Raw genomic sequence first — 15,899 nt, forward strand, 5'->3', positions numbered from 1 at the left:
TAAGCACATTTTGTGAGTCCTGACCCAGCATCTAAAGCAAAACTGTCACCCCAGTTGAAAAAATTCAGATGCTCCAAAATCTCCATGTGTAGAAAGATACAATGGGGAAAAGCAAGGAAACGGGTGCTTTGAGGGGAATGTGGCAGCGCAGAATCACGGCGGGGTCAAAGGGGCAGCCCCTCGCTGCTGCTTTGGTACGCTGGTGTCTGCAGTCCTGCTTGTCTGAAACGTTGTGGCTTGAAAAGAAGCCAGAAGACAACAACTCACTCTGAATAGAGTGGTGTGATTGATGAGGAAAGGCTTTGGTATGCATGCTGTGACTGACCATGAGCACAGATGTAGACGGATGTCGTGTCCTTGTCTGTTGGAAGAAGTAGGCACCAAGAATCAATCAAGCGGTCTGTTTAGTCATAGGCACGTATTTCTCTTGTTCAAATTGATCCATCTATCTAGTCTCAGACATACCAAGAGTGATCAACACAGAGGATGAATTATTTAGATGAATAAATAGGACTGATGAGCAGAAATGAAGAAAATGAAAAATTAGGCTTAATAGCAGGAAAAATGATAAGAACTTTATGCTGTGGAATATATTTTAAGGACTAATCCCGCTCTGGTGGACTGGGATAGATAACATTCTCCATTACTAATTAATTGATCCAGATTAGTGTATTTTCTCCACTTTTTGTCTTATAGCTTGTGGACTACAGAGTGGAGTTCAGCAAGTGGTGGGTGGCAGAATTCAAGACTATCAAGTTTCCCTCTCAGGGCACAGTCTTTGACTTCTACATTGATCCAGAAACGAAGAAGTTTGAACCTTGGTCTAAACTTATTCCTCAGTTTGAATTTGATCCAGAAATGCCCTTACAGGTATGTGAACCTTGCACGTGTTTTGTCTGGGAAGAGCACGTGCATTTTAGTGACTGTATGCAGGCATTTCAATTGAAGTCTCCTTCGAGGTCAAGCACTTCATAATAAGAATGGCATTCCGTCCTGGTTTTGTTAAAAACAAGTTTCTCTTTTAGTGAATTTGCCTGTCAGGTAAAACCTTCATATCAGCTGCGTTTTCCTGGAGAACCAGATCCATGTTTTGGTAAACATAGCAATGGAATGTGAGGTTATTGATAAGGACAGATTCGCATCTCGCGAGAGGGGCAATGAGAAACAGGTGACCAAGAAACTGACAAACAGAGTATAACATCCCATTCACGTGAATACTTCATATAAAAGTGGGAGATCACGAGGATCTCGTCCATTTTGCTTATGGCCGAGATTAGGAGAGGACCTCGCTGGTCGTCCCTGCGAACGGAGGCCTCATGACAGACTGAATCCAGCTCCGGTTGGCTGCACAGTCCAGTCCAGGACTTCAGGTGCCAGCTCTGCAGTTGCTGGGGCTTTCAAGATTGGTTTTGTATATTTTGTATTATTTTCTCTATTCTTATTAGTAGCATTAGTAAAACATCTTTAATTTTTCCAATTCTCTTCTATCTATCCTTCTTTCCCTCCCAATCACCTGTCCTGAGTGGGAATGGGGGAGAGAGAGGGGCTGAAGGTGGGGGAGAGGGGGCTAACAACACATCTGCCATGGTTGTATTGTCACCCCACAATCAAAACCCTTGACACATTCTTTATGAAGTACAACTCAATTACCCATCTTTCTTTACTGTACTTTGACTGTGAAGACTCATCCTCCATCCATCTTCCAGAGCTGAGTGATGTACATGAGGCGCAGGCTCAGAGACACCTATGAGCCAGGGCTGGTGTGCCCAGGGTGCGGGATGGAGGTGCGTTTGGCCTGCAGAGAGAAGCAGGATGTGGGACAACGTAGTGACAAAGTCCCTGAGACACCATCTCGTCATTCTGCGTGGCTGAAAATAGGGTTGTTTATATGATTTGGACGAAAAATGAGAGTTGCTGCAGGTAGTGAATTGCGTTTGCCAGCTATGCCTTTCTTTCCTTTTAGAGGTGCCACAGTGAGCAGATGACTTGTAAAAATTGTTACCATTTTAGCAAAATGTGTGTTTGCGGGGAGATCCAGATGTTGCTCTCAGCATCCCGCTGTCATTGTTTCGTCTGTACAGATAGTTTGACTTGAATGGTTGGTAGCAGTGTATTGTTCCCTTCCTAGCGCCATCTAGAAACTCAGGTCACCGCACTCATTCCTGGCTCTCCCAGTTTGATGTCTCCTCAGAACATGGCAGTGGGGTGGTGCCACAGATGGGTACACTTACCTGCTCGTTTTGCCCCTCTCAGGCTTGCCTGGTGCCCACCACCGAGGCGGTCCGTGTGCGGTACTTCATGGACAGGCTCCTGGAGCGCCGGCGCCCCGTGATGCTGGTGGGCAACGCCGGCACGGGGAAGTCTGTGCTGGTGGGGGACAAGCTCTGCTCACTGGATACAGACGCCTATGTGGTGAAGAAGGTCCCGTTTAACTACTACACCACCTCTGCCATGCTGCAAGGTAAGACAATGGCTGAGATGTGGGACTTCTGCCTGGCAGGTCACCAAATTCCTGGGGTGTCCGTCGGGGTTTGGAGCTGGGTGTGCACTGTGGGCACTGCACTGGCACCCACTGACTCTTAAATCCCACTGTGAAACTCACTGGTCCGCAGACTCCTGGTTTTATGGAAAATGGCATTTCCCAACATGAGGGATTGAATTCTGAACACCACGACTCTGGTTCAGGGCTGTGCAAAGCACACACTTAAATCTGCTGCTGTTCTCTACAGCACACAGCTCGTACTTGACTTGAGGTGTGTCTTTAATACGCTTGAATTTAAGCCCGTGCTGAATAGAATGGGTTGCTTGGCTGGGATCTACGCTGTCCTCAGAGTGCAATGATGGGAATTGCATCCCAGTTGTCAGTGAGGACAGTGCTAATGGGGATGTGCAGGTGCTGCTGGTTCCTGGGCTGTCCCCCGCATCCTGATGCAGCCCCGTGTGCTCCCACGGAGCGGGTGCCACATCCCACCGCCCCAGGGGACACGGCTGCTGACCCTGGGAGGCTCTGACCTGGGGAAGCCCATGAGAATATCTTTGATGAGGATTTTGGCACATCAGTGAAAGATGAAGTTTGAGACCAGGATAAGGTCAGTTCTGCTGTGTAGTCTTTTCACAGATGAAGAGAAAGAGGGAATTGTTGAAAAGTGACTCATTTTGGAATGGTATTTTCACTTTCAGTTGACCTAAAGAGAGAGGATAATTTTCTACATGTATTTATTAATCAGGAATGAAACAACCTTGCTTGTTTTGAGTTGAACAACAGCTGTGGGTCACTGTAAACCAAAATAACTTCCTTTATGGAGTTTGGTCTGACCCAAGTGTCCTGAAATCCCTTTACTCCCTCTACAGGACCAGCACCAGTGAGACCAAGGTTTTAACCTTCACCATGTGGGTTTTTCCTGGCCAGGTGGCCCTGGGGCGAACACGCTCACGGCCATGAGCATCACAGCCCCTGTCTGTGCTCTGCTGGGCTCCCGACACTGCAGATGTTTTAAGGAAGGTGTCAGAGTTTAAAGTTGCCCTGTGGGACTGATCCACTCGCAGAGGTGACAGCACAGGCTCAGCCCACGCTGTGTCACCTGGGGCTGTGTCGTGGAGTCACGGCAGCTTTCTGGGGCAGGTCTGAAGGGTTTTGGGTCTTGCTAGTGTGTGATGGCTGCAGTCTCCCTCCTCCCTCCCAGGTGCCCCTTTGCTTTTTTCCCTGTGTTGGGGTCTCTGCAAAATGCCCTTGAGCTGCTAAATGGGCTGAGCTGTCTGGCTGTCTGTCTGTCTGTCTCTCTGTCCAGCTGCCTGGGTGGGGGACAAAGATGCTGAGGGACCTAGAGATTCTTTCTTATGGGGAGAGACTGAGAGCTCTGGGGCTGTTGAGCTGGAGAAGAGAAGCTGAGAGGGATCTGATCAATGGGATCAATATCTCAGGGTGGGTGTCAGAGGATGGACCAGACTCTGTTCAGTGGTGCCCAACGCCAGGGTGAGGGGCAGCGGGCACAGACTGAAACACAGGAGGCTCCATCTGAACATGAGCAGAAACTTGTTTGCTGGGAGGTGCCAGAGCCTGGCCCAGGCTGCCCAGAGCGGGTGTGGAGTCTCCTTCTCTGAGACATTGAAACCCGCCTGGACCCACCTGTGTGATCTGCTCTGTGACCCTGCGTGAGCAGGGCTTGGACTGGGGGATCTGCAGAGGGCCCTTCAGCCCAACCAGCCTGGGATCCTGTGATTCTGTGAATGTGCAGCCGTTTGTCTCCAGCTGGATGGGCGAGTGTGTGCAGGTGTTATTTGTACAGGCAGACCTGGCACCGTGTCCCTGGTCATGAGCTGTGGGCTGAGTCAGTGATTTTCTTCCCCTGCACAGAGGAGCAAGTTGTCTTGTGTGTGGATGAAGATGTGGTGGTGAGATTTGCATTGAGAAGCATGATTTATACTGCTTGGCCTGGATCCCTGCTGCTCATTTTTTAGAGTTAATTTGTCCCTTTTTGTGTAGTTTGTCACTTGGCTGCTTTATTCTTTTCCCCAGCAGGCACATCTTTAAATTTGTAAAACATGGGCACAAAGTAATTTTGGATTTTTTCTTACTTAAAAAAGATCCTAACCTGAGTTCCAGTAGTTCCTTAGACAAGGTGCCTGTTGCTGCAGAGATGTATAAGATGCAGCCCTTAGGGGAAGCAGAGTTGTTGTTCAACCCATCCCTGCATCCTGTGGCTTCCAGAAGCGCCATGTGCACAGGGGTTAAAAGGAGCCCAACACTCTCTCTGCCTGAACCTGGGGCCAGTTTGGGGATTTTCTGTAGTTTATTGTGACTAAATACCACATTCTGTGGCATTTGCCCTGGGCCTCGCTCTGCTTCGTGCCCTCTTGGGCCTCTGCCCCTCCATCAGATGTAGCCCTGACTTCTGTCATTCAGAGAAATTGCAATAAATCTTGTGGTTTTTTTTGTTTGGGTTCTTTTTTTCCCTCTCCCTTGCTCCCCAACCAGAAGGTACGAGGTGTCCAGACTGTTTCTTTGAGGTGCTGGTTTGAGTATGTGTCAGGATCTCACACAGACACACCGCCCCTTATTATTATTGTGAGATACGGCTTTGAATTAAAATACCACTTCCACGAACATGTCACTTGATCCCCAGTAATTGCATTTCAGTGTGATGAATCTCTTGCGTACTTGTTTAACCTCAAAAAGGGCTGATTTTATATGTTAATTAGGGACTAATTAAATTTAAATTAAATGCTTATTTGAAACACTTAATTTAACTTGCTACCAGAAATTTCAAATATTGTGGTTTTATTGAACGGGGAGAGAGGCTCCGCTGAGGAAAGATTCATCATTTTTCGTAGCACAATCCATTCCTTTGTGCAGCACCTGTCTGTGACAAGAAATCAGCTGCGTTTTGAGTGGTGAGCAAGGCAAGCTGTCTGCAGTGCACCCAAGCAGGAAAAACCCAGCGTTTTGAAAGGTCTGTGATCTGAAACAAACCAACGGAATATAAATCTTCCTTAACAACTTTTGCACGTGATAATAAATGGCTTAAAAAAACTCCCAGTCCCGTTTACATTTGCCAGTCTTCCCTAATTACAAAGAATTGCTACTTACCGTGTGCTGCTTTATAGCACCTTATAGGTCTGTTGCCAACCCAAAACTGCTAATGAAACAAATTCTTCGAGTAAGCACAGGGCAGAAAACCCACCCGGGGTCTGGGCAGAGGAGCGTTGCTTCCGTTTGCTTTTCCACTTACTGAGACAGTAAAGGTTGCCTGGGCTGCAATCAGAGGAATCAATAACCTATAGAACATGATGTGCAGCGACGTGGGGTGATTTTTATTAAATATCAGCCCAGGATTATAAATATTCCCCACGTTTTATGAGCTAGAGCAACATATGACCCCAGCCTTCTGCTAAAACAAATTAAAGTCTTCCAAGGCTTTGAAATGCGAAACTGTTCTCTCCGTGCTTTCCTTTGCGTGTGCGTGACCCTACTTGAAACTAGGTGGTAATTTGACAGCTCGTGTTGGAATTAAGTCTTGTCACATTATCTGGAGGGTTGGGTAACGCTGGTGAGAAGATCAGGGAACTTATGATTATTTGATGCATTTAAATAAAAGTGTCATGTTGGTTGTTCTGAAGATGTCCAGGAATTTGGCCCTGAGATCGCCTATTTTTGTCTAACAGGGTAAAAGATGCATATATTCACAAAACCAGCAGCTTTGCTCGTGGGCTTCTGTGCCCACAGCATCCATCTCCCTTTCTCCATCGCAGCGCCCAGTGCCTGCTGCCCTGGCCACGCTGCAGTTGCCGCATCGCCGGGGCAGGCAGCAGGGGATGCTCACTGCTCTGGCACAGCCACCTCTGCAAGCAAGATTGCGTTTAAAAAATTATGCAGAAGAGATTCAAAAGGCTTTATCTTGCATGAAAAGCTCTTGTTTGCTCTGAGGTAGACATGTTTTGTAGCAGACGAAGTTTGTTGTATTTTTGTTTGGAAGGAAGAGTTGAGAGCTTTCTGATTTAAGTCAAACCAAAGTGCTGACCAAGGGTCCCTGCAGGGCTCCCAGCTGCACTGTAGAATCATAGAATCAGTTTGGTTGGAAGAGACCTTCAGGATCATCGAGCCCAACCGTAACCCAGCTCTAGCACTCTAGTCCCTGAGAACCTCATCTCCACGTCTGTCCAACCCTCCAGGGCTGGTGACTCCAGCACTGCCCTGGGCAGCCTGTTCCAATGCCCCACAGCCCTTTGGGGAAGAAATTGTTCCCCAGATCCAGCCTCAGCCTCCCCTGGTGCAACTTGAGACCGTTTCCTCTGCTCCTGGCGCTTGTTCCTGGGGAGCAGAGCCCGACCCCCCCTGGCTCCAAGCTCCTTTCAGGCAGTTCAGAGATCAGAAGGTCTCCCCTCAGCTCCTGTTCTCCAGCTGAACCCCCAGGCCCCTCAGCTGCTCCTCATACAGCTGCAGCTGGGGGACATCTCAGCTCCTTGAGGGGCCGCTGTAGCTACACACAGCACAGCATTGAGCTGGGCTGAGAAATCATTTTTATTTTGCAGCAGTTGCTCTCCCAGTAGATGAGGTTTGCACCTCTGCCTCCCTACAGGTATGCTTGAGAAACCTCTGGAGAAAAAGGCTGGTAGGAATTATGGCCCTCCAGGTGCCAAGAAGCTCGTGTACTTCATTGATGATCTCAACATGCCCGAGGTGGACGCTTACGGGACAGTGCAGCCCCATACGCTGATCCGGCAGCACCTGGACTACGGCCACTGGTAGGAGCCTGCTTGGGCTTGGTTGTCGGAGACCTTTTTGTTCAGCTCCAGTGCTGGGGAGTGGGTTTGAGAGAATCTCAAAGCGTGGGTCCCTCTTCCCATTGCATACTGCTGGGCTAGAGCTGGTTGGGAGGCTCTGGGTGAACTGAGAGTTGAGCACCCTCAGGGCTTCCCCTGTCCCCAGCAAACAAATTCACTTAGAATCACAAAACGTCCTGAGCTGGAAGGGACCCGCAAGGATCATCGAGTCCAGCTCCTGTCCCTGCACAGGACAACCCCACAGTTCACACCGTGTGTCCGAGGACGTTGTCCATCGCTTCTTTAATACCGCTTGATTGCTTACTCATAGCTGGGTTGAGAGGAGCTTTGCTCTGCTCTTGCTGTGGCTTGTGACTGTGGTCCCAGTGCAAAGCCTGCGAGGGGAGCGCGATGCTCGGCCTTGCTGCCCCGCGACGCTGAGAGCAGAGGCGGCTGTGGATTTGGCCTCAGCTGGGGTGAACCCCCCTGCTGTGAGCACCTAACATTGTCTTCTGTCAGGCAGCAGCAAACAACCATTATCTAGGCAGAGGTGATTTGAAGGAAAAGCAGTGACTGTTTTGGAAGGAGATTGGTGTGTTTTACACTTTAGCCAGCAGCTCTGTGTGGGACATGAATATTTGCATCTCTCCACAGGGAATACAGGGCAGGGACGCATTGCAATTTCCACTCTCCTCAGCTGTGTGCATGCCTGAGCTCTGCCAAAAGCTTCCGAGGAACAGAGACAGTGGAGCGGAGGCAGAAATCTTGGGCTGTGGGTGTCAGGGAAGTCAGGCAGATAGAGGGTGAGGGAGCTGCGAGGGAGCGTTGGAGGCACAAGGGGCTGCAGCGAGGAGTAGGGGGATGCAGTGAGGCGCAGAGGGATGCAACGAGGTGTGGGGGATGGAGTGAGGCATAGGGGGATGCAGCGAGGTGCGGTGGGATGCAGCAACGTACAGGGGATGCAGCGAGGTGCGGTGGGATGCAGCAACGTACAGGGGATGCAGCGAGGTGCGGTGGGATGCAGCAACGTACAGGGGATGCAGCGAGGTGCGGGGGGATGCAGCAACGTACAGGGGATGCAGCGAGGTGCGGGGGGATGCAGCAACGTACAGGGGATGCAGCGAGGTGCGGGGGGATGCAGCAACGTACAGGGGATGCAGCGAGGTGCGGGCGGATGCAGCAACGTACAGGGGATGCAGCGAGGTGCGGGCGGATGCAGCAACGTACAGGGGATGCAGCGAGGTGCGGTGGGATGCAGCAACGTACAGGGGATGCAGCGAGGTGCGGTGGGATGCAGCAACGTACAGGGGATGCAGCGAGGTGCGGGGGGATGCAGCAACGTACAGGGGATGCAGCAAGGTGCGGGGGGATGCAGCAACGTACAGGGGATGCAGCGAGGTGCGGGGGGATGCAGCAACGTACAGGGGATGCAGCGAGGTGCGGGCGGATGCAGCAACGTACAGGGGATGCAGCGAGGTGCGGGCGGATGCAGCAACGTACAGGGGATGCAGCGAGGTGCGGGCGGATGCAGCAACGTACAGGGGATGCAGCGAGGTGCGGGCGGATGCAGCAACGTGCAGGGGATGCAGCGAGGTGCAGGCGGATGCAGCAACGTACAGGGGATGCAGCGAGGTGCGGGGGGATGCAGCAACGTACAGGGGATGCAGCGAGGTGCGGGGGGATGCAGCAACGTACAGGGGATGCAGCGAGGTGCGGTGGGATGCAGCAACGTACAGGGGATGCAGCGAGGTGCGGGCGGATGCAGCAACGTACAGGGGATGCAGCGAGGTGCGGGCGGATGCAGCAACGTACAGGGGATGCAGCGAGGTGCGGGCGGATGCAGCATGCCATGGGTCCCCTCCCAGACACATCGAGGCCTTCTGCCCATGTGCTCAGCAGTGCCCACTGGGCACTGTATTGCATGCAGGAAGTTATCATCTCACCAATATAATAGGCTCAGGTAGGATCTCTCAGCAAAGCATATTTTATTAACGATTTTGCAAGGTCGGGTGTTCCACCTAAAGGTAGGCACACAAAACAGGGCAAAAAGCCACTGCTTATATCCACCCCTAATCCCAACTGCAAATTCCCTCCCCAGTTCCCCGTTGGTTGGGTACGGCAGGGTTTACAGACTACCTGACACTTCCTAGCTGCCAAGGCTCAGTTTACCTGTCTCACGACTCCATTCTAATAACCCTTCCCATTATTTCTTTATTTTCATTGAAGGTGTGTTTTCTTGACTGTCTGAATTTTAACCACTGGAATGGTTTTCAATTCCTCCACACCCGCTCTGGGCAGCCTGGGCCAGGCTCTGGCACCTCCCAGCAAACAAGTTTCTGCTCATGTTCACATGGAGCCTCCTGTGTTTCAGTCTGTGCCCGCTGCCCCTCACCCTGGCGTTGGGCACCACTGAACAGAGTCTGGTCCATCCTCTGACACCCACCCTGAGACATTGATCCATTGATCAGATCCCTCTCAGCTTCTCTTCTCCAGCTCAACAGCCCCAGCTCTCTCAGTTTCTTGTCACAAGAAAGGTGCTCCAGATCCCTTAGCATCTTTGTAGCCACCGCTGGACTCTCTCCAGTAATTCCTTGTCCTTCTTAAACCAGGGAGCCCAGGACTCCCTGTCCTCCCCCGGCAGCAGCAGCCTGCTGACCCTTGTCATGTCCCACCTGGCGCTATGGTTGGGGGAAGTGTGACTGAGATTTGTCAGTCCCCTGGGTTGGAAAAAAGTACATACAATCCTGAAGGTCCACAAACAAAAGACCTTTATTTTTTGTAGCTTGGTCCAATTGGCAAATGACTCAGTGGCAGAAGGATTTATGTTACTTAAGCTCAATCGATAAACAGTTTAGCAGCGAAAAGATTCACATGAAAGAGTTTTGTGGCACAAGTGGGGCTCTAAACCTTATGTTACTGTATTACTCACAAAAAGGAAGGCAAAGAAATAGGAATATAGGAAGGAAAGAGAGAGGAAGAAAAGAAGGGGAAAGGAAGGGGGAAGGAAATGGGAAGGGAAGGAAAAGGAAAGGGAAAGGAAAGGTCTCACCACCCTTAGGGCTCCGTGGTGTGTTTGAGGGGTTTGTAGTCTCAGGTCCAGTTCCTATGCAGGAATGCTTGGGTCTGTAGTCAGGGTTCAGCACCCTGTGGTGTGTGGTTCGGTTCCCGTGGTCAGCCCGGTGGGTGGAAGGGTCCCCAGGGTGGCACCCTGCCCGTGCTGGCACAGGTTTTATAGGGTTTATAGCCCTCGGGATCACCTGGGCTTTCGTGCAGGCGTCACTGGGGGTGATTGTGGAAGATGGGGGAGGCCCGGAGGGTCTCTCAGCCTGGGCCTTGACACCGTGTCGGGCCTGTCAGCGCACAGGCTGCGTGTCCTTCAACACAGCACTGCCTGTGTCACCCAGCCTTTGTCTGTGGCTGTCACCTCGGCCTTGACATGTAAATCACCATTCACCTGCTCACGATGGCCCGTCTCCCATGACTGGGTGTTGCAGGGCTGGGTTTGCCACAGTGTTTGAGAGTCACCCTTGTAGTCTCTCACACCCTGTCCCGGGTTGGGATCAAACCAGAGACACTCCTGCTGTTTTCTGCCATTTCCATGCAAGTGAAGAGTATGGCCCAGGGGCTTTGCTCAGTGCTTATTACTGATAGAAATATTAGCTACAGGTTGTTGAAGCTGAAGGATTTCCACCAGGAGCAGGACTCGCGTGTGCCAGGCCGTGTACAGATAGGCCGGCAACCTGGGCCTGGGCCTCATCTTGGCAAGACGCAGAATTTGACCCCCTGAAGACAAGCGGCCTCTGGCAGCCCAGGGACACGTACTGAGAGAGGCAGTGGCCGTGGTCACTGTGCTGCTGCTTGTGTTTTGCCCGAAGGTACGACCGGACCAAGCTGTCGCTGAAGGAGATCACGAACGTGCAGTGTGTGTCGTGCGTGAACCCGACGGCGGGGAGCTTCACCATCAACCCTCGGCTGCAGGTAAAGCCCTGCACAACGGCAGGTGCATCGCTGGGTTTATTTTGGGGTGGATCATTTAAACGTGAGGTTAGAGGACAACCACTGGCAGATCCTGCTGTTGTTTTATCAGTACAAATGGCACGAATCTGTCGAGTGACTGTGATTCCTAATAGTGAAGCACCGAACTGGGTCCCTTATTCCCTTGTTTGTTTTTCCTCGCATTCTGCAGCTCCGTCAGAGGAGGAAGTCAAAAGTTGCCAGCCAGCTTAACACCTACTTTCAGGACAACCTTCTGGTCCATACAGGCAGATTTTGCCTTCATTTAGCTCGTATTTAGCTCTGAAGCATGGTGCCTTAACGCCGCCTGCTTTCCAGAATTGTCTGATGCAGCTGTCAGTAAAAAGAGGTGTGGGGGAGAAACCCAAACGAAGAAAACAGACAAAACTAAAAAAAAACCCAAGCCACACCAAAACACAACAACAACAAAAACCCCAACAAACCCCAAACCAAGCAACCAAACAAAACCAACAAAACAAAGAACACCAAAACCAACCAACCAACCAAATCCCCCCAAAAACCTAACCGAACAAAAAAACCCCAAGCCAAACAAAAAGCAGTTCAAGCGCTGCTGATAACAGAAGATTTGGGAAGAGATCTTAAACATTAGACTTTGATTTTTGGGAGCTGCCAACCGATGGAGGGACTGGGTAGCAGTGAGCAAAATTCATTTCATCATGGAGAAACCTAATGACCAGAGTCAGCTTGGACCCTGGCTCCTCTTCAGCAAGGTGTGGAGTTAAAATGAAGTGTCCCATGGGCAACTTTGCAAGTTCCAAATTAGTAAAGAGGTCCTCTGGGAGATGGCGCCTTCCAGGGGCTGCTCTTAATAGAGACAGTGACTGGGCTTTGTCAGAGGTCGGTGGGACCTTCAGAGCCCTTTGGCTCTTCAATGGACTGCACTTCCAGTGTAGCATTGGTGAGATGCAGTTGAAAATCCCTGGTTTAGTGAGCAGAGTGATGTCACTTCCCACCTGAGCTCTGCTGGCAAACTGGGAGAGGGAAATAACCTTGTTCAGGTGGACTGCAAATCAGAGAATCATAGAGCAACCCAGGTTGGAAGGGACCTCAAAAGATCATCTGGTCCAGCATTTCATGGGAAAGGGAGCCTAGATGAGATTATCACAGCAAATCCCCAAGGGCATTTTGCTTGAAAGGTGTTTTTCTACCTCTCTGACCTTTCCATGCCTTCCTTTCTCTCCCTCAGCGTCACTTCTGTGTCTTCGCGCTGTCCATCCCTGGGCAGGATGCCTTGTCCAGGATCTATAGCACCATTTTAACGCAGCACCTGACAAGTGGAAATTTCTCGGGGGCTGTGCAAAAATCAGCTCAGCAGCTGATTGCCCTTGCCCTGGGACTGCACCAGAAAGTAGCCGCTACATTCCTTCCAACAGCCATCAAGTTCCACTACATTTTCAACTTGAGAGACTTCTCCAATATCTTCCAAGTAAGTGCAGTTGCTGTCCTGTGGGACTTGAAGCTTGTCCCGATGCTACAAGAGGCTGCGGAGCTGTGTTCCTCTAGCTCTGGTGGGCAGAATGCAGTCTCCTACCTAAAAATGACACAGCACATGTGTGCCCTGAGTAAAGTGGGTGACCTTAGGCCATTCCTTAATTCCTTGTTAGTTTTGGATGGATTCCAGAACCATTGCCCATGGCTTTGAGAAGCTTAGTTACTTTCCAGCCTCTTGTGGTCAGCGGGGAGGGATGAGTAGTTCCAGATGGATGTGCAGGTTTGGGGTGGGTTGAAACGCCCTCTGGCTGTAGAAGGGACCAGCTGAAGGGAGCTTTGGGCTTCCGACTTCAGCACTTAAATGACTGATGGTGAGTGCGATGGAGCTGCGCTCATCTTTGGGAGCCTCAGTTCCACACGTGTAAATGTGGGGATTAATGGCACTGTTCCACCACACAGGCAAATTATTTGATTGTACTGAAGCAGGTGGTGGATAGTTAGTGGGTTACTGGCCCTGAAGTTAGATCCAGCTTAGCTTGTTGGCCTGTACTGGCATGTCCTCTTAGCTTCTTGATGGTCAGATGCTCAGTATGTGCATGAAGGGTGGCATTTAAAAAGGTGATAATTGAATCAAACCCAGCTTTGACTTAATTGCTAAAACTGAATTTCCACCAGAGCCAGTTCTGTACCAAGGGGAAGTTGTTCAGATTTAGAAATATTTTCTTCCAACAACGGAGAGACTTTTTTTTCCCCTGAAATCTCATACTTTGAAGCAGTAGATATTACTGCTCAAAGAGCCTTTCAGAGTTTAAGGCTGATTAGTAAAATTTGAGAAGGTTCTCAGCAGCCGAATCGAGAGGTTTGGAACACCATAAACTCTTGTAGAACCCCGGTTTGTAACTTGTTGCTGTCCTTCTTAACACCTGTTCTCCTAAGTACGTACTGAAAGTTTGGTGCCTTGTGGTCTGGTCCATCACACAAGAACTGAAGTAATGACGTAGTGGGAAATGCAAAAACAGGGCCTTGAAAAAGTTAATAACTCTTTTGTGCCAAGAAAGAATCAGACCTGTCACTTATGCTCAGCTAAACATCAGCAGCTTTTGATGTTAGATGTTAACTCCTGACTTCTAGTTAATCTGTGCTTTGAAAGGCAGAGAGAGAAAAGCAGCATTTCCATGGGAAGCTTTAATTTTAACTGTAACCTGCTTGAAAGGTGCTCAGGTTGTGGGATATTAGGAAATGTCCTGCCAGGTCTGGATGCTGGGGCAGGAGCAGCGACTGAGCTCAGGTGTTGTTTGGTTTATCACGTGGCTTCAGGAGTGGGGGAGTCTGGCTCCTGGGCTTCATAATGTTTATTTAAATAGTGGTCCAATTTTTCTTGAAATCCTTCCTTACCTTTTGGATTCATTCTTGATTATTCCTTCACATTAAATATTCTTGAGTTTTTGAGATCTCCTGATATCCTGTTTGTCCCTACGGGAACACAATTTTCTTCCTGAAATTGAGTGTGAAAGAAGCTCTGGACTCCGGGAATGCATTTCCATGTGTTACTTTCATTCAGTCTTCATAAACTCATAATTTAGCTCACACTCTCTTGTCCAAACCCTTCTTGTGCAGTGCTGGCTTCAAAGTCAGGTCAGGCTGATCAGCCAAGTTTTGAATGTTTCCATGACTGGAGTTCCCATAACCTCTCCGACCCTTGTCACACCACTAAACCCACTCCACGGTGAAGCTGATATATTTTTATTTCAGTTGGAATTTCCCTTCCTGCAGTTTGTTACCTCTTGTCCTTTTGCTATACACCTCCAAAAAAAATTGGCTCAGTCTTCTCTATAACTCCCTATTAGGTAGTTGTAGACAGAGTCAAAGAATCACAGAACAGTTTGGGTTGGAGGGACCTTCCCAGCTCCCCCAGTGCCACCCCTACCATGAGCAGGGACATCTTCACCAGCTCAGGTTGCTCAGAGCCCCATCCAGCCTGGCCTGGGATGTCTCCAGGGATAGAAACAGAATTAAAATTCCCCTTCACCTTTTCCCTGAGCTGAACAAACCGATTTCTCTCAGCCTTTCCTTGCATGTCCTGTCCTCCACCATTTTATGACCTTGGTGGCCTCCGTTGAACTCGTTCCAGTATGTCAATGTCTTTCTTGTCCTGGGGGCCCCAAAAGTGGATTGAACCTCACACAGCTTTTGTCTGCCTGTCAAGGTCCTTCCCTTTGCGTTCTGCGTGGTCAGTGCCAGCTGCAGCCCTGCTGGGAGAGCACTGCTGGCTCCCGCATGGAGACACCCACTGCCCCGGTACCAGCCCCTGCGGAACACTGGAGCTCCAGTGAGACCTCGGAGCCTGCTGGGCCAGCCAGTTCTCCACCCACCTTCCAGTCTACCATGGCCCATGACCCTTGATATGATGCTAACTGGGAAAAAAAAAAAAAAGATAGAGGAATAAACAACCCCCTTTTCCTGGTTAGGGACATGTGAGTTTCCTTAGCTTGTGGGCAGATGGAGAACTGGTGGATGTAGCTCGGTGCATGTTGCCTTTTTCAAATTCCTTTTAATCCCAGACAAGCAATCAAACACCGCCTGCACAATAGCTGTGTGTGTGAAGGGCATTGGGAGATTGTTGTTTTACCGACTGTTCTGTAGTTATACAAGCAGCCAATGACAACTGTTAAAGGCACAAAGCACGTAGAAATTGCAGCTGTGGAGGGGTCAGCCCCTGGACTTGCTGCCGCTGTGCTGTGATACTGCTGGCTCTGCACAGGTCCTTAAAATGGCTCCATTTGCAGCCTGTCCAGTGGCTCTGTTGTTATCTCACTATTATATACATACTGTTATATACATAATATATTATATATTAATGCTGCACCTACCAACCTTAGAAGCCCAGCTTGATTCCCTTTGTCAAAACTGCCTGACAGCTCTTATGACAAGGAGTCCTGTGCTAATTACCTCATTACAAAACACTCCAAGAACTTGTATCTTAATTGCTGCAGCTAATGAATTTGGACATTGTACGCATGTGAGTGTTGCACAGAACAAGGAAGACGGCCCCAAATCAAGTCAGCAATAATTCCTTTCAACAGGTACAGGTCCTTACTGCTCTCATGTTTTCCCTTCTGCACCCAAGACCCATTGCCAGCTGGCTCCAGCTGGTCAGGCTGATGTCTGCGTTG

General features: G+C 49.9%; 1 pseudogene; it reads left to right on the forward strand.

Annotated features, from left to right (window-relative positions):
• The window catches only part of LOC136111380 (dynein axonemal heavy chain 9-like), a 122,964-nt pseudogene that overhangs the window by 67,380 nt on the left and 39,685 nt on the right, over positions 1 to 15,899 (forward strand).

The sequence above is a fragment of the Patagioenas fasciata genome, chromosome 32 (genome assembly GCF_037038585.1).
Source record: "Patagioenas fasciata isolate bPatFas1 chromosome 32, bPatFas1.hap1, whole genome shotgun sequence".
In the NCBI taxonomy this organism is placed as follows: Eukaryota; Metazoa; Chordata; class Aves; order Columbiformes; family Columbidae; genus Patagioenas; species Patagioenas fasciata.